General features: G+C 30.4%; 1 protein-coding gene across 10 annotated transcripts in view; it reads left to right on the top strand.

Moving 5' to 3' along the window:
• Positions 1 to 19808, top strand: part of LOC124425601 (AF4/FMR2 family member lilli-like) — a 131172-nt gene that overhangs the window by 10098 nt on the left and 101266 nt on the right. Inside the window, exons 1-2 of one of the 10 annotated variants that reach the window (XM_046966149.1) lie at positions 365 to 489; positions 5545 to 5596. The exons of 1 other annotated variant lie outside the window; for it this stretch is intronic. The gene's annotated coding sequence lies outside the window, so the exon portion shown is untranslated. Of the gene's footprint in view, positions 1 to 340; positions 490 to 3980; positions 3999 to 5544; positions 5597 to 19808 lie in introns of those variants that run through there. 8 more of the 10 variants (XM_046966138.1, XM_046966140.1, XM_046966143.1 and 5 more) reach the window with 8 other exon arrangements.

Raw genomic sequence — 19808 nt, forward strand, 5'->3', positions numbered from 1 at the left:
TTCTCTTTCTCTCTTCAATATCAAATCCAGTAGTAGTAACAGTGGCAACAGCAGTGGAGACAACGGCACCTACGAGGTTGATAGCAATGACGATATTAGTGGTAGTAGTAATAGTAGTAGTAGTAGTCGTAGTAATAGTAATAGTAGAAGTAGTAAGTAGTGGTGGTGATGATAGTAGTGGTACTGGTCGTGGTAGTGGTGGTAGTTTGAACCTGCGAAGAAGGGCGCAAGCGCTTACTATTCTCTCTTTCTCTCTCTCTCTCTCTCTCTTTTTCTCTCTCTCTTTCTCTCCCTCCCTCTCTCTCTCTCTCTCTCTCTCCCTCTATCTTTCTCTTTCCCCCTGACATCAGCGTCCTTCTCTTGTATTTCGCGGCAGTTATTCGTGGGGTGCGAAAGCGAGAGGTAGTCTCCGTGCTGTCGAGCCCTTAGGTACACCTTACTACTACGCGCGAAAAAAGAACTTCATCGTGTCTCTTCGATTTTTATCCAGTGTGTGCCGTGCCTTTTGTTTCTTTATACTTTTTCTCTCTATCTATCACTTGCTCTCTCTCTTTCTCTCTCTCTCAATCTCTCTCTCTCTCTCTCTCTCTCTCTCTCTTTCTCTCTCTCTCTCTCTCTCTCTCTCTCTCTCTCTCTTTTTATCTCGCTTTTTTGACAATTCTTCTCTATCCCTTTTTCTATCACTGTTTTTTTTTTTTAACCAACCTTTTTTTTATTTTCTCTTTCTCTTTTGTACACAGAAAGCTCACGCTAATCATCGTGTGTCAGTTGTATTCTCTTTCATCTCTCTCTTTCTTTCGCTTTCTCTTTCTCTCTCTCTCTCTCTCTCTCTCTCTCTCTCTTTCTCGCTTTCTCACTTTCTCGCTCTCTTTCTCTTTCTCTTTTTTTTTTCTTGCCGGTTCGCATGGTGCTTTTTAAACAGTAACTTTGTCTTGTTTGTATTCGTTTCTCTCTCATTAACACAGGGTGAGATTCTCAACAAAAGTTTAAAGCTGAAATTCGGCCTATCCGGTTCAGTTATCGTAGTAGAACAGATGTTAATTAGTTTATTTTATCTTTAACTATCTTTCTCTCACTCTCTCTCTCTCGCTTTCATTTTTTTTTCTTTCTTTCTTCTTTTTCCTTTTTTCTTCTCTCTCGCTATTTTCAACGGACGCCAATTTTTTTCGAGTCTCTTTATTTTCGTCACTCTGTAATTAGGATGTCATCGTTCCTCGTGAGCGTGACCAACCGTAGTCCATGATTCGTCATTCTTGAAGTTACCATAAATTTTTTTTATTTAACATCGTTCTCTTTTTAAAGTATCTTTATTTCTTCTTTTTACTTTTCTTCTTCTTCTTCTTCTTTTTTTTTGGTTTGTTTCTTCTTATCTCAACTTTCTATTTTCGATCATCGTCAGAAAGATTTTTCGCTTTTTTTTCCTTCTTTCTTCTTAAAGCATTACTTCGTCCAACGAGACGCTTTCCTTTCCCTTTTCTTTTTGTTCTTTTTTCCTTTCACGTGCCTCTTATACTATCTTCGTTTTACTTTTTGTACAAATTTTTTTTTCCTTTTTTTTCTTTCTCTTCATTTTTTTTTCTTTATTCTCTTTTCCCCTTTTCTTTTCTCGCGCGCTCGTTAATCCTCTCCTTCGTGCTCTAAATATTTGATTTATACGTTTATAGCTCGTCCCGTATCTTTTCTCTCATTATGAATAATATATCCGACATTTTCATACTCTCATAATAAACAATGACCACACGCGATCCTCTATTAATTTCTAACGTTATTTTTTAATCATGACGTTTGTATGTCCGATAAGATCGAATCCATATTTTTGTATAACATATTTGCGTCTAGAAAACATTGATTTTATAAAACTAAAAATAAGAATATACGTATTTCCCGTATTTCACATCACATAAATTTTTATGTATAACGAAATATAATATATTCTTTTTTTATATATATTAAAATTAATTTCTCATGTTTTATTTGTTACCGTTGCATTATAAATCAACGTAGCATACGCGTAGGTTATTTAATAATTCTATACATATGTATACCAGTACGAACATATTCAGGATTTAGGAGCTGGATAATATCTACATTTCTATGCGATCCTATGAATTATTAGATTCACTTCGTCCTAACTTTCTCTCTCTCTCTCTCTCTCTCTCTCTCATTCATTCTCTCTCTCTCTCTCCTTTAGAAATACATGTTCACGAAAGTCCAGACGTATATACGCACTATCGGTTGTTCCGAATTTAACGAAGGAACAACTTCTTTAATGTCACGCGTGCCATAAATTGAAATCTAATAGTCGAGAGGCAGTTAGGAAAGTTGAAGTTAAACAGAGTTTCAAATTTATACCATGCCACTGGCAAATTTAGAAATTTATTCCTTAAAGTACATTCCTTCACACCCTTGCATTCCTTTCAACTTCGTTTTCGCAATTTATCTTACTCTCTCTCTCTCTCTCTCTCTCTCTCTCTCTCTCTCTCTCTCTCTCTCTCTCTCTCTCTCTCTCTCTGTCTTTATATCAAAGCATCATTTAGTTTATGTAACACGTACATTTAATAGTTTGACGTATTTTGCACACTCGATTTTGCATGTTTGCATCCACGTATTATATATATTGAATTACTATACATATACATAAAAACACACACACACACATACACACATATATACAGTTACTCTACATATATATGTATATATGTATGTATAATTATTTGTTCAAATCATTGATTGAATAATTTTGATTTTTTTTTAGAGATAAAGTATCACAAAATTATAATAATATAAATATAGTATTTAATGTAGATACAAATAATGTAGAAACATTTCAAATAGCGTTTGATATAAAATTCAAATATTAATTTTCTACGAATATTTATGGACAAATTTATTATTAGTGTAACATAATACATAGGTACGTACATAGATTTATATGTACACGTAGATGAAATCAAGGAAAAATAAGTCACGTATCTCACGAAAGGAAAGTCCTTGTATTTGAAAACACGCACGGATATAAAACTCTTACTTATCATTTCATTTTTTTTTCCATTTCTTTATGTTCTTATTCTTCACAGCTTTCAAAGAAATATATATATATAAATATATATATATATATATATAAATATATATATATATATATATATAATGTGTGTGTATAAAAGATTTTACGCAATTCTCCTATCGATTTCTAAGACGACGTTTCGTAAAGGGGGTTAACATACTAAAGCGTACGTTGTTCGGATTGGTATTTGAAAGGACCTCTGTTGACCTCGTCGAAAGTCGATAAGCCAGTCGAAAGCCGCGATAAGCCAATCGTGTCTTATTGATGCGAACACAACACGTTTAATCTTTTTATTTCTTCTTGGTTCATTTGTACGATTACAATTTTCATTTCGTAAATTGTCCGTCTTATGATATAATAAATAAATAAAAAAAAAAAAAAAAAAAAAACAAAAAAGTGAAAGAAGAAAAAACAAGATGAAAAAAGGAAGAAAAAGAAGCAAAGAACGATTGATGATCCTTTCGCGAGAATCTCATCTATTAGTTTTCTTTTTTGCCTCTTTCGTGGCAATCTCACGATGTAGAAGGCGGTATAAGGAAAAATGAATTAAAAAAAAGAAAATAATAAAAAAAAAAAAAAAAAAAAAATAAAAAAGGAAAAGGCAAGAAAACCAATTTCCACCAATAATCGAATTCTTTTGAAACTATCTCGCGCATAGGTTTCTCGTAAAAATGCACAATCTCGATGACTTCTTCACTGTGTTCGTATAGTCGAAGACAGAATGAGAACGAAAACAAATATTCTAAGAAAAGAAAAGAGACGGAAGAAAAAGAGAGAGAGAGAGAGAGAAAATGTGTATATATCTCTCGACTTGCGTTTTCTAGTCCTACCCTTTTTTTTTTTTTTAGGTTCACCGGACATCCAATTTCCATCGAAAGTGCTCGGAAATACATTTAACCTATCTCTCGCGCAAGGACAATGTTGTCCATGAAAGGTGATTCTCTTCTTCGAGAGAAACCAGAAAGATAGATAGAATGAGCGAGAGATAAAGACAGAAATATAGATATATAGATATATAGATAGATAGATAGATAGATAGATAGATAGATAGATAGATAGAGAAAGAGAGAGAGAGGGTGAGGAAGAGTGACGGAGGGGAAGGAAATAGTAAAAGGGAGCTTGTAAAAAGCTTTTGCAGCGTGCTTTCTGTTCATCCATTTTTACTTTTATTTCTTCTTCCTTTTCCTCTGTATATATGTGCCTCTTTCTCTCTCTCTATCCCTCTCTCTCTCTCTCTCTCTCTCTCTCTCTCTATCTATCTCTATCTCTATCTCTATCTTTTTCTTTCTCCCTCAATATCTGCCTCTTTCTCTTACTCTCTCACACCAACTGTTGTTTAACGTACTTTCCCTATCCTAAGTTTTCTCTTCCTCTTCCTCTTCCTTCTCCTTCTTCCAACTTCAACATCTGACTCACCCTCTTAAAGCCCCTTTCGTACCGTTGCAAAAGTATATAACCCATATTTCTTCTAACATTTTTCTTCTCTTTCTTCCATTTCTTTCTTAAACATACATCCAAACATATATACATATATACGTACATACATACATACATACATACATAGATATATACATACGTTTAAATATGTATATTTATATTAATAGAAAAATATCGGGAGATTTGTAGAATTTTTAATATAAATTCGAATTATTTTATATTTAAACGTATAGTATAGTAATCGAGAAGGTGATGTTAATAAATCGAGTTACTATGAAAAGTAATTATTTTTAAGGATATCTCTTTTTTCAATTTGTAATTTAATTGATTGTTAAAATTCATTGAAAAGTTTTTTTTTTTTTTTTTTATTGTAAGTTATATATAGAAGCAATTAATTGTTTTATTTATAATTATTAAAGATAACTTTGATGACCCATTCCGTTATAGTTATCACTCGATACTGTGCTTTGTAATATTGTAAAAATTGTAAAATTCATTACTACACGATATTTGTTTTGTCGACAAATTTTACAAAATATAGAGAAAGAGAGAGAGAGAGAGAGAGAGAGGAAGAGATAAAAATTGTTTTTGAAATTCAATAAAAATTAATATATCGATGTAAAATCACGAGAGAATAACAACAATAACGATCGAAGAAGTTGAATGTTCATTTTTGTAATAGAACTGTACAAATTGTATCGACAAAAACGCACGACGAGAATGACGACGACAATTACGATGACAAATAAAATTAAGAAGTTTGTTTTATTAGATCGATCTCTTTCTTTTTATCTTTCATATATATATATATATATATATATATATATATATATATATATATAAACGTCCAAGTACTCACGCATATTCTTTTTTATACTCCGTTTTATTTTTTATTTTGTTCGAGTGGTTCGCGGCAGCGTTAAAATTGCAGAAAGAGAGAGAGAAACAGAGAGAGAGAGTGAGAGAGAGAGAGAGAATGAGTGAGAGAAAGAGAGAGAGAAAGAGGAAAAAAATAAATATTGTCGCTTCCAAATTCGCGTTAGGATCTCATCACTCGTTAGGCCGCTGCTCGTACGCTTTTTTTCGCCAAAAAAGGTGAGTAATTACTCGATCATTTCGTTTTTACGCTTTGTTAATCTCGTTATACGATTTTTCTTTTTCTTCTACTCTTTTTTTTTTCCGACCTCCAATTTGCATCGACGATTTGTCGTTGTAACATCCTTTTTTTTTTTTCTTTTTTTTTTATCTTGTTCGATTATACCCATTGCATCTCTTTGTTCCTTTCTTTTTTTCTTCTACTTTTTTTTTCTTTTTTTTTTTGCATCAATTATTTATCAATGAATTAAATATCGTACACGTTGAAAGTAATTTAATGTCCAAATTTAATGATTTTATTGTCGTTGTTGTTAATATTATTATTATTATTATTATTATTATTATTATTATTATTATTATTATTATTATTATTATTATTATTATTATTATTATTATTATTATTATTATTATTATTATTATTATTATTATTATTATTATTATTATTATTAAAGTAAAATGATTGAGTATAATGTAGAGAATAAAGGTTGAAACTCCGATCTAATGATTATTCGTAAGCCTTTATTGATGAGCTTACGACAAGGTATTAAAGTTTAATTTACTAAACAAGTAGCGAACGACAACGGGTTGACAATTTAGATGCGCTACGTCGACAAATTCAATGTACGGTAGCACTGCCGACTAGTTAGAATTTGTATATACGCGTTAATGAAGGAATTCGATCGTTAATTTCTGATTGAAGTTAAAACTCACGTACATATGTGCATATTTACCTACCTATGTATGTGTATATATATATATATATATATATATATATATATATATATATATATATCAATGAGCTTTTTTCTATTATTTATCTTTTATTTTTTCTTCTCATTATTTATTTATTTTTCCTCTTTTATTTTTTTTTTACTTATTTTGTTTTGCTATTTTTTTCTATTCTTTTTCTTAATTACAAATTATTATGTCTTTAATTGTTCCAAGAAAGGATAGGATGAATATTTTTGTATTTCATGTGCGAAAAAAAAAATAAGAAAAAAAAAAAAAAGAAAAGAAAAAAGAAGAACTAAAAAGACAGAGAAAGTGAAAGATCGATCGATTTTGAGATTTTACTTTTCATCTTTGTCTTTCATTTTTCTCTTTTCTATCTTCGATTTACAAATACAAGAAGACACTTTGAAAAGATAAATCCATATATCCTTGAAATACCGCAAAATCTGTAAATACAATCTCTCGAGTATCCACTCTCTCTTCTTCTTTGTCTTCTTTTCGGTCACTGTTCTAATATTTCCATATGGGAAGCGATAAAATTCATATCACGTTACGTAAAGAAACTCGAGATTTGCATTTATTCTTCTTTACTTGGTCCACATGTATATACTTCGAACGTATTCGATCTTAGGTCATCATCGATCCTCGATAAGTTCATGGAAGGTAGTTTCGAACTTTTGACAGGGTGTATTAACCTTATACATAGATTTTTCATAAAGTAATATTAGCTTATAATTCTTTTAACATTTTCTTTTTTTTTTCTATTTCTTCTTTTTCTTCAGTTAGAGTTAAACCGTTCTATATAAAATACAATTTAAATACAGCATATCGATGATAACATGAATATTTAATAAGATTGATAAGAATTTTATAAAGGATGAAAAACGACCGGAAAAGCTTTCCATTATTATTAACATAAAGAAAAATGTATTCTATTTCTATTGAGATTCTTGCATTTTCAACGACATGTTTTCTCACATAGTTATCGGAAGAAATAATCTACTTTGTTTTGTCCTAGTTATCGAGTAACATAGAAGCAAATAGAAAGAGAAAGAGAGAGAGAGAGAGAGAGAGAGAGAGAGAGAGAGAGAGAGGGATGGATGATGGAAATAAGGGTAAAAAATCGTTGTTTAAAGTTTAACCTTGTAATCTCGATCTAACCTGGGTTTCCTTTTTTTTTCCACTGGATTTGTTTTCTCGGTAAACAAGATCGTGGTAAGCCGTACTTTCGATTTCCCTTATAGCTTGTCATTGCAACGATCGCCCTTTTAACAAAACAAAGAGAGAGGAAGAGAAAGAGAGAGAGAGAGAGAGACGGTAGTGATGAGTGTAGGGTGAGGAAGAGAGGGGTTATGCAAGAGAACGTCAATCTTGTCGAGAATATTTCCTGATGCATGTGGAATTTAATTGCTTCTTGATTACACAGCATTACTATCGTCAATTTGTTCTCTTTCAAAGTTCCTTCCGTCGTTGAACTGAACCGTTTAATGATTTCATCAGAATATATCAATCCTGTTTACGTGTCATTAAACATTTTATTATTTCTACGTTTCGACAATGAGAATAAGAAAATTTGACGGCAGTTAAAATTTAATATATATATATATATATATATATATATATATATATATATATGTATATTATAGGTATTATTTATATACAATACATAGTATATATAGTATATATAATTTTATCTACGTTTGCAGAATATGTTCCGTAGCTTTGGGGAATTGCTTCTGCGTTGGATTTCGCACATGAGAATAATAAAACAAAACAAAACAAAAAAAAAAGTTCATATAAACATATTCCTTGTTTGACCTTGTTTCCTAGTTATATTGAGTTTCTTCTTTAACACGGTATGTATCTGCTTACGTTCACAAGAGGCATACAAAATGACCTCCTTGCATTTGAATACAAACATCCGTAGTAGACATTTTACCATTGACCGACGACCATTCTTCTTTTTAACATTCTCGCCATTTCTCATCGGGCATGAGAGAAACCTTATTCAATTAATCTAACGAAATATTTATTTCGACGTTGTTTCGAACAAGTTGTTTTTTACACGGACTTATCGATCACAAATGGCTTTCCAAATATAATAAAGAATCGTTTGGTCCAATGACGATTATTGAGCTTTGTTTTATAAATAAATAAATAAATGTTATTAATTCGATTATTTTGATTCTTCGATTGATAAATTATTTCAATTAAAAAACTCGTTGTAACATGTAAATTGGGTCAAATAAGGGCTAATGTTTACATGAATTTTTTTTTTTTTTTCTTTTTTTATTGTGTTTATTTATGGCATCCATGGCTGAAAGAATTCCCCGAAGCTATATGATATACAGTGTATAAAATATATATATATATATATATATATATACATGTGTATATGTATATTATAGTTTCAAAGAGAGAGTAGGAGAGAGAGATAGAGAAAGATAAACAAAAAAAAAATTTCCTTTTTCAACAACGATCCTCGCAACGCATGAAATTTATTATTTCGTTGGGCAAACGAGTAGATGGATGAAATCTACAGACGCGACCGAGCTTGGCTCGTCGAAATGTAGGTTACGTCGATTGCTCCGTGTATTATAGAATCTTTTTCTCTCTCTTTCTCTCTCTTATACACATATTTTCTCTTGTTTTGCTATTTCTTTCTGTCTCTCTTTCTCTCTCTCTCTCTCTCTCTCTCTCTCTCTCTCTCTCTTTCTCTCTTCGTCTTCTTATTTCGTCTATTTCTTCTTCACTGACACATTTCCTTTGTCTGTTTGACCGACCTACTAGACTGCTTCTTCGTTTATCAGCTTTTTTTTTCTCTCTTTCTCTCTCTTTTTCTTTCTCTTTCTCTGTCGCAATATCTCCCTAAATCACACATTTTTCCTATCGTGTACGGTCGTCCTTTACTCACTGGCAGTAACAACTTTAGAGTCAGATATGCGGCGTATTGCCTTCGAATTTTCATAGATCCTTTTTCCACAAGGATGAACATCCAAAAGCTCACGAGTTCTTCTCAAAATTATCTTTCTTTTCGTGTCGAAGGAAACGTTGAAAGGAATCGTATCTCTGATCGATGAATCCTTTTTTTTTTTGACGAATAACATTGAATCGTTTTATCGTTTCAAAATCGATACTCAAGTTTCTTTTTCTTTCGTTTAGAAGTGTATTACACAATAAAATATATTTTACAATATTGCGGATAATATATATATATATATGTGTGTGTGTGTGTATGTGCATGGATATAAATATAATTTTATATTATATATTTTATTTGATAGAAATTTTTAAGTTTATTTCGGAAATTATTGCTTGATTTAGAAGAAGACATTTATTATCGTATGTTCCAACCTTTTTCTTTCTTAAATAAATTAATTTGTTATAAACATTTTTATGATACAGTGTAAGGGTTAAAATTTAAGGAATCAATCTCATAATTCTTATATATTTTTTTTTTAAAGTAATAAATTAGTGAATGGAAATAATAAAACATTTAATTATGGAATGGTTATGTCGAATCTTTTATCAATAAAGAAAAGGAAAATATTTGAATATATAATAATAATAGTTATTATTAAATATTATTATGTTCTTATTAATGTGTTAATAATAATAACGATGATTCTTATTAGAAAAATAATGTTGAAATGATATTTCGTGCAAATATATCTATACGATTTAAAATATTTTACTATGGTATGATTTAGAGAATGATACTGATTTCATTTTTATAATCATTACCAAACATATATAATATGAATACGAAATATTTTACGATAGAGAAATAAATATATTTTTATATTGACATAAAAATAAACTCGTTTATTCGGATTATTATTATATGTATCTATTATATATTTATCAATATATTTCATCTCAATTGCATCTACATTTTTTTATAATACGTATTTGTAAATGAAAAAGAAAAAGAAAAGAGAAAGAAAGAAAAAAAAAAGGGAACAAAAGTACACTAAAAAGTACACTAATAAGATTAATTCTATAAATGTTCTCCCTGTATATCTCAATTCTCATTTATTTCATCCGATTATGCCATCATATTAAATGTTGTATTAAATGTCGCATTAAATGTCGTTCAATACATTCTTTCATATAAATTGACAGGAAAATTAGTATCCCATTGGAAAAATTGAATTACGATTTTTGCAAAATAAAAATATAGACATATGGGATTTTACGAGGAACAAAAAAAGAAAAATAAAAAAGAAAAAGAAGGAAAAAAAAGGAAAAAAAAAAAAAATTAAAAAGCATGAAACTAAACGTTCAATTAAATATTTTCTATCGTTATTAACTTCGAGTAGAACGAACTATCAAATAAATTCTGTAACATCGATTTCCTCATTCAGTTGTGAGTTACTTTGAGTTTATAGAGCATTAAACGTCGGATTTAATAATACAAGAATAAAACGTTTCCTTCTTTCCTCATTAAAGATGCAATATCGTCGTTATAGTCGTTGAATAAATTTGTTCGTATCCTTATCGACGAGAGAAAAGGAAACAAAAAAAAATAAAAAAAAAGAATGAAAAAAAGGGGGGGGGGGGTAAAGAAAAAAAATGAAAAACAAGATAAAATATATAGCGTATTTCATTCATTAATCTTTTTCGTAAAGATAAATTCGAACACGTCACGTTTACGAAAGTTCTTTGTGGCGAACCAAAAGTAGATTCATCGTTGAATCGTTTAAAGGAAAGAGAAGGAAAAAGGTTCTCATTCGTACTCACCACTAGTGAGTGATAGGACAACATTGGGAAAACTTTCCTCGTGTTGTAATTTCGAGCGACGAACCACAATTCGACCACGTACGTAGGTTACAACCTTCGTCCTATAAATTTCGTCAGTCTTCTTCTATCTCTATCTATTTCTCTCTTTCTCTCTCTTTCTCTCTCTCTCTCTCTCTTTCTCTCTCTCTCTCTCTCTCTCTTTGTCTCTCCGACATCTAAAACGAGAGATACCGGTCGGAGTAAAACGACGATACCGAAACTTCGTAAATTTTAGAATAATCTCGTTCGTGAAACCTAACTGATCCAAAGTCACAACTTAGGATCGACATTTGCATTTCAAAACTGAGTGTTGCTTACTGTATCCTTCTTGGAAATTCAAAATTCCTTCGTCACTTTCGCAAACAAAAGACAATTGTCTTGAACTAGTTTCGCGTGTGTAAAGGATAGACCAAATCAATATTCAAGTACAAAACTATTAATTCCCAATTTCTATTGAATTTCGGTGAAGATGAAAAGAAAAGAAAAAAAAAAAAAAAAGAGAGAGAAACAAAAATAACAGATTTATTATAAAATAAATAGATGATGATATTCGATTATATCAGAACATCTTTATTTAATCACGTTTATCTTTATTTATCTTTTGATAGATTGAAAAAAAAAAGAAAAGCTACTTTTCTTCAATATACAAGTGGACACATACGGTTATATTGACAAAAGACGCAAATATGCGTAAAAGAGATCGACATATAAACATCGCGAACACGCGATCGTTCCATTTCTTATTTACTTTCTTTCTTTCTTTCTTTCAATCTTTTTTTTTTCTTTTTTTTTTCCTATCCTTCTCGAGCGTGATAATGTTAACAATGAAAGAAACCGGAGGAGCTGCAGGGATATCTTCGTTGAGTGGTATCGACAAATCGACGCTGATGGGGACGTAAGTTGATGTAGTGTTCTTTCTTCTGCCGTGACTTGAATCAAGAAGGAAAGAAAAACGCTTTGCAACGGCCACGGAGAAATGAGGATTTTCCGTATCGGATTTTCAATCCTCGTTCTCTTTATTATTTGGATTTCGATTCACGTAGATAGATCGTTTTAATCGTTCCTCTATCTTCGATAGATCATTTATTAAATTTATTATCATCGCGATATCAATACAAGAGATACCCGTTAAGTGGATTAACGTGTCCGATTGAAAATGTCGTTACTACTGATAAGTCAGACAGTAGTATGAGTCAATAACTCATTTCGAATTTCGCCTCGATTAACAATTACATTCGAATTGGATTATTATGGGATCGTTTCGAGTATTTTATAGAAAAAAAAAAATAAATAAATAAATAAAAACGATAAAAAAAATAAAAAATAAAAAAATAGAAAGGAAACAAAAAAAAAAAAAAGAAAAAAAGGAAACATTTTATGAATAATTTCCACGAAATATAACGAATATTAAATTGATAATAATAGACGGATCTGTGTCGATTATAAAATAAAACAAAATCGCTTGTGTTAAAGATAGATTTTATTATTATACGTATAAATCATTAGTCAACGTAATTTGATTGAATTTTTCTTCAACTAATCGATCCAACTAAACGATTTCCTTTTTATTTTTTCAAAATTAAATCGTCATTATTTTTATTACAATTCGTAGATTTGAATTTTCAACAAAAAATTATTATCACGAATGTTTGTCGAAGGAACACTTTTCATGAGATCACATTCTTTCCTATCGGTTGTAAGATCGAGAGTAATGTGAAAGGGCAATAGTTCTCGAAGGACTAACACTATCTAAGGCACACTTTAGTAATATTGGCATTTAAAGGAGCCTCGCCATAGCGGCCATACATTCAATCGAAGTAGTATGGGTTGAGTGAAGAGCATCACAGGTCGTCTCGAACCAATCCCTTTCTTCTACTACTTCTCACTTTATCCTCTATCCATATAGACATTTATATGAAGAAAGAAAAAAAAAAAAAAGAAAAAAGAAAAGAAACGTGCTTCCTTATTTTTTTAATGCCATTGAATTATCATCTTTTGATGCTTTTCAATATTTCAAATATTCATTTTAAAATTTAACAAATTGTAAAAGAAATTCATTATTTAGTATGTAATATGTCTGACAAAAATTTTTTTCAATATTGCACACTTCACAAATTTATAGAAAACTCAAATCATCCAAAAAAATCACCATTTCTTTTTTCTTAATCAAAAGTCGAATCTAATTATTAATGAATTTTTTTATATAAATTTCAAGCAAATCTATTTGACCGTTTTAACGGTAGAATTATATACACAAAAGCATCACACACACACACACACACACACATACACACACACACACACACGTACGCATACATGCAGACAAGCATTTAGATTTTGACATGAAACATCAGAATCCCTTTGAAAAGATTTTCAGTAATTTTAGAGTTATACTTGTCATTATGTCAAAAACATAAGAGATTTGTTTATTGTTGTAAAATATCTTCATATTCTATTTCGAAAATGTTTCAACTCGAATAAAAATCATATAGTAGGTTTTTATTGAGCTTTTGGGGGGAAAAAAAAAAAAAACTTCTTTTTCGTTTACCAACACATTTCGTATTTATTTACAAAGACGAGAGAAACTCGTAATTTTCGGGCTATTTTCACGTCAGTAGACAGAAATTTATATCCAGTTGAAAGAAAACGAGCAAACGAGAGAGAGAGAGAGAGAGAGAGAGAGAGAGAGAGAGAGAGAGAGAGAGAGAGAAAGGTAGGTCGTTAACGAGCCGGCAGAAATTTTCGATTCTACCTTACGTTTTACATGTTATATATATATATATATATATATATACACGCACATATATACATATACACGCACATACACATCCTTCTCTATACTTTTTATTTTCTATTTCATAAAGCACAAATCTCGTGTGATCCGAGGGATCAGGATTCGAATCAATGAATGAAAATAATTCGAAGGATAGAAGTTTTGTGATTTGTCTTGAGACTTTCTACGGAGACGTATTCGTGGTTCGTTTGATTTTACATAAAATAAAATAAAAAGAAAAAAAAAGAAACACAGAAGAATAAAAAAACAAAAGGAACAAAAGAGTACGGAAGGAAATAGAAAAGAGAAGAGTTATATAATATTCACGATCTTTTGGCACGAACTTATATATATATATATATATATACATCTAACATCAATGTTTCGTGCCGATAAAATCGAAGGGATTCGTAATATGTCGTGATAATTTGCAAGAAATCCGTAGGAGTTAGAAGATTTACGATGTATAAGAAAAAGAAAAGAGTGAAAGAAAAAGAGAGAGAGAAAGAGAGAGAGAGAGAGAGAGAGAATGAGAAAGAGATAGATAGATAGAAATATAAAGAGAAAGAGAGAGAGGGAGAGAGAGAGAGAGAATCGAAATCTTATCGAAGGAATAGCATTCGATCGAGACTCGCTAAGTACGTCGAATGGAACTTGATCTTTTCTTGGATGTATAAACCGAGAAGAAAAAGAAAAAGAAATAGAAGATGAAGGAAGAAGAGACAGAGGAGCAAAGAATACGAGAGGGAATAAGGGCAAAGTTCGATTATCCCTTGGACTAAAAACCTTTTCGTTTCTATCTCAGTTACAGTTGGGCTGCCAATCTCGGTACTCTGCTCGTTCCATCTCCCTTCACGACAATTAGATCTCGCGAGATCGTTTAAAGTTTTTCTTAAGATCACTCCGTACGAACTCTATCTGTCTCTCTCCCTCTCTCTCTCTTTTTATCTATCTATTTATCTATGTACCTATCTCTTTCTATTTTTCTCTTTCTTTATTCTTCTCTCTTTTTTTTTTATAGATTACAGAACGGCGAGAAAGTTCAATGGAGTTTCTCGAAAAGGTTTCACGAAGACCGATTTACCAATTTTGTCTGAGCCTTAAAAAAGACCACTAAAGTATTAATCCGATTTTCTCTCTTCTTAATTCTTTTCGAGATCTCTCTCTCTCTCTCTCTCTCTTTTTCTATGTGTATATATATATATATATATATATATATATATATATGTGTGTATGTATATACATTTAATAGGATAAACGAATTTTTGGAGAAAGTTCATGGTCTTGTCCGGAGAAAGAATAAGTCGAGTAGAAAATATTTTATCGAAATAGAAAACTGGTGAGGTGTACACGATATGTAACCTACGACGAACCAATATAAAAGCATCGTTGAATTCTATCTCTTCCTTTTTGTTCATTTTTTCTTTTTTCTTTTTATTTTCGGTCCTCCTTACGAACGAGAAGATATTTCTCTGTGATATATTCATCGATCTTTATTACGATATCGATAAATTGCGTTCCATTTGCTATATATAACACATTAAATAAATGTATTTCAATGAAATTTTATTGTACTTTGATTTCAAGTAAATATGTATTATCATGAATAGGTATGATCATTCATAAATTTTACACGTATTCCTTAATATTTATTTCAATAGTTACGAATAAATTTTTAAAAAATACGTATAATAATTTTATTTGCACATATAAAAAATATGTTGAATAATTTTAAGAAAATCCATGAACGTGTTATCTTTATGATTTAATAACAAGATTCACTTTGATGATTTTCATTATCTTTTACATCGTAGTTCATTGAGATATAGGTCCAATTTAAGAAAAGCAAAGCAAAAAAGAAAATAAAAAAGAAAACAAAAAAATGAGTTTCCAATGAAGATCGATACTTAATTTTTCCTATTTATAATTTCAATCCTGTTGAACCTTTAATTTTTCTCTTTTTTTTTTTTTTTATCTAAAAACAAAAAAATTTTTACATAATGTTAAACTTACAATACGATATAATATTATACTGTACTATATCAAAAATGGTTTACACTAAGAAAACATTTGTTTTGTGATATGAGCTGACAATGAATTATGTTTGCAAAAAAATTATGAAATAAAACATCGAAAAAATTACAAAATACATACATGATAGGAGTTATATATGATGTTATACATGACGTTGTAGATGATTAAAGTCGATAAACAAAAAAAGCAAAAAAAAAAAAAAAAAGAAAAGAGTAAAAAAGAAAGAAAGAAAAAAAAAATAGTCTCGCAACGTTTCACAAAAATAAGGACACGTATATCGTGTTAGATGGTCGAACGATTTTTCGTTTCCTTTCTTTTTTCCTTTTTAATATTTGCTTAAACGAAAATATCGATCGAATTTCTTACGTCGTTCGGAAAAATTGCCTTTTCATATTTTCGTATTCAAGGATAATAATAATGCCGGTCGATTTAGTGTTATGAACGTTAACAAAATCTGAATATAACTTCGATCGGTATTGATTATTTCCAAACTTTTCTTTGTGGACTCTGTCGGAAATATTTTATCGGAAGGACAAAGATAGAGAGATCAAGAGAATGAGAGAGTAAAGGAAAAAGAAGGAGAGGGAGAGAGAGAGAGAGAACACAAGGTGCCCTTTCATGCGTTAATTTATCGGATACTGACCGCGTCGACGCGAACGTTTTCTTTTTCTGCTTTATAAAAGCGTTCCCGATGGCGAACCGACTTTGTACGTGTACGTTGTGTAAGTTTATGTGTATGGGGAGGAATGCTTCAGTGTACTATTAACGTAAATCAATGAGAAGAGTATAGCATCGACATTCTAGGTACCAAGTCGGTCTAAGTACTGTAAGTAAAGTAATAAAGTGCCATTTATGAACATCGAAGAAAATGGATTTATTTACGTACGAATAATTTTTCAAAAATCTTTGTTGAAGCTTGGAAGAGAATGTTTTCTAGAAAAAAAAAAAAGAAGAAAACAAAAAAAGAGATAAAAGAAAAAATAAAAGAAAAGATTTCTACGAAGTCATATGATGTATATGTATTTACATACATACATATATACATACATACATATATACATATATACATACAAACTTACATATATATATATATATATATATATATATATATATATGTATATATATACTTGAAGGACAACTCGAGATAAATCAAGAAGTTTTTAAAGAATTTACGTCAAAGGATAAGCTTACGAACGAAAAAAGAAAAGGGAATGAGATAAAGGAAAGAAAAAAAAAAATAAAAAGAAGAAGAAGGAGAAGAAGAAGAAGATGGAAAAGTATGCGCTTTATCAAAACCCATAAACGAATCGAAAATATCTAGGAAAGGTCAGAGATATACGTTCTTTAAAGTTCACCCTTCGACCTACAAGTTAACCGATTTTCTGGTACGAAGAAAATAAAGGAAGACTTTTACCACCAATTCAACTGACTTAATTGTTATGTTTTTACGTAGGTAGCTTAGATAGGAAGATAGTACATTGCGAGTTAACTTATTCTCTCTCTCTCTCTCTCTCTCTCTCTTTCTTTTTCTCTCTTTTTTTCTCTCTCTCCCTCTCTCTTAGTCGTATTTCTCGTCCATCATGATTAATGATGCCTTTTTTCTATACCTTTCAGAGATATATATATATATATACACACACACACGCGCGCGCGCGCATACATACACACGCACACACACGCACGTACGCATGGATACAGGGATACACAGTACAGATACACGTATAAAGTTATAGGTAATAGGTATCTCTATATTTTCTTTTTCTTTTCGATGTATTGGTCGATAAATCATCGTATCGACGTGTTATACATGACGAGAACGTACACATCATGGACATACGCGTGTCAGACAGCCCCTTTGCGAAGCCAACGAGTGCGATATCGAGTCGTTGGGCTTCGACGTGTTCCGATCTTTCGTCGCTCTGAACGCACGATACGTTTGATAATTCAATGTAACTCGAGCGGAAAAGAGAAACATAAAGTAGACTGCACGTTTTATCTTGACTGAAGTTCGAAATTTTTTTTTCCTTGTGATAAAAAGAAAAACGAAAAAAAAAAAAAAACAAAAGAAAAAGAAAAAGAAATATTGGACACAAGGTGTACGCGTTGTTACTACTTGAGATTCTTTTTTTCTGTTTTCTTTTTTTTTTTTTGCGTCTTTTGAAAATAAAAAGAAAATCTAAGAAAAATAGAAGAAAGTTTTGCACTCTTCTATGAAAAAAAAAAAAAACGAAAAAGAAAAAAAAATGTTTCAATATTTGCAATATAGTTCTCGCAAAAATAAAGATGACTTTTTTAACGTTTCAAATATAACGTCGTTTCAAATATAATGTTTATTCTTTTTCGAATTCTTCAATGGTATTCTACGAAAATATTTTTTCTTTTATGTTGTCTATAATATTAATTACTTCCAAGAGGAATATTGATTATTAATAAAACTAACACGCACACACAGTTTGTATATTACCGTATCATAATATTATATATAATATTATACATAGTGTTAAAAAGTGCAAAACGATCTACTATATGTCAGTTAGTTGAAATTTATTCCATCCTGACTTGCTCTGAAGACTCGGATAATAACACATTAATTAGAACACGATGTGAGAGGTCGTAAACAAAGAGAAAAAGAGAGAGAGAGAGAGAAAGAGAGAAAAGGTGGAATGAAATTAATTGAAAATCTCACTATATCTTGTCGATAAGAACGGCAATACTGAATATATATATATATATATATATATATATATATATATATATATATATACATATAATATAAAGAGGACGTATAATTCGAGCTTTCGAGCTTTCGAGCTTTCAAATAATACTTGAGGCTACCGGCTGATTGTTATAAACGACAGGAATGAAATCGCTTGTTCGATTCGGATCGACGTACCTTCATTCGATAGAAGCCGACTCGTTGGTTGAATTTTGTTGAACGATCCATGTACGAATTCGTTGAACGATCCACGACCGAATTCATTTCTAAATATTTTAAAGTGTGAAAATACTTTGCACACGCTAATTTGAAAAAGAAAATAGCCATGTCGAATGGCGTTATTCTAATCGGAAAAGCTAAACGGCCTGATCTCTATTCAACATTATTTGCACTCGGTTGCATGTTAAATATTAATTCGCTTTTATTTGTATGCACCCTATTAAGTTAACTCGTTCAATTTTCTTGCACGGACAAAGCCAATTTTAGGAATTTCTGATCTTTTTTCCTTTTTTCTTTTTCTTTTTTTTTTTTTGTTATTCTTGTTTCTCATTTTTTTCTGTTTTTCTTTCTTTCTTTCTTTTTTTTTTTTTTTTTTTTTTTTTTATTCTTTCGCATTTAATTGCATATTTCTTGACGTATTCAATTGAGATTCATGAAATGTGGGGGGGGAGGGGGATAGGAAATTTTCCGACTCATTAAGCGATTTAAATAACTTTTTCTTTTCGAATAATTTCGAATAATTTTTGACAAAAGATTTTTATTATTACGTAGAAGTAATAATAAAATCAGTATTATACGAATGATATTATTATATTAGAAGTAATTATTCAACCGATCTGTATAAAATTATCGAAGTGAGTGAAGAAAATCGTTATAAAATTTTCACTCGATCTTTCAACGAGGATAATTAATAATAAACACAGATATTGATCAATTAAAAAATAATTATATACGTATATAACGAAAGATTAATAACAGATTACAAAATATCTTATTCGATCTTTGGATGGGTCAGAATTCTCGACGTACATCTTATTCGAATTTTGACGAACTCTTAGGTAATGTAAGAGAAAGTAACAGAACTGCTTGAGATCCTTCCTTTTTTTTTTTTTATTAGCATCATGGTATTTACACAGCTGCTAAAGAAAAGGCGATCGATGAATCGGCTGGAATTT

Source organism: Vespa crabro, chromosome 7 (genome assembly GCF_910589235.1).
Source record: "Vespa crabro chromosome 7, iyVesCrab1.2, whole genome shotgun sequence".
Classification (NCBI taxonomy): Eukaryota; Metazoa; Arthropoda; class Insecta; order Hymenoptera; family Vespidae; genus Vespa; species Vespa crabro.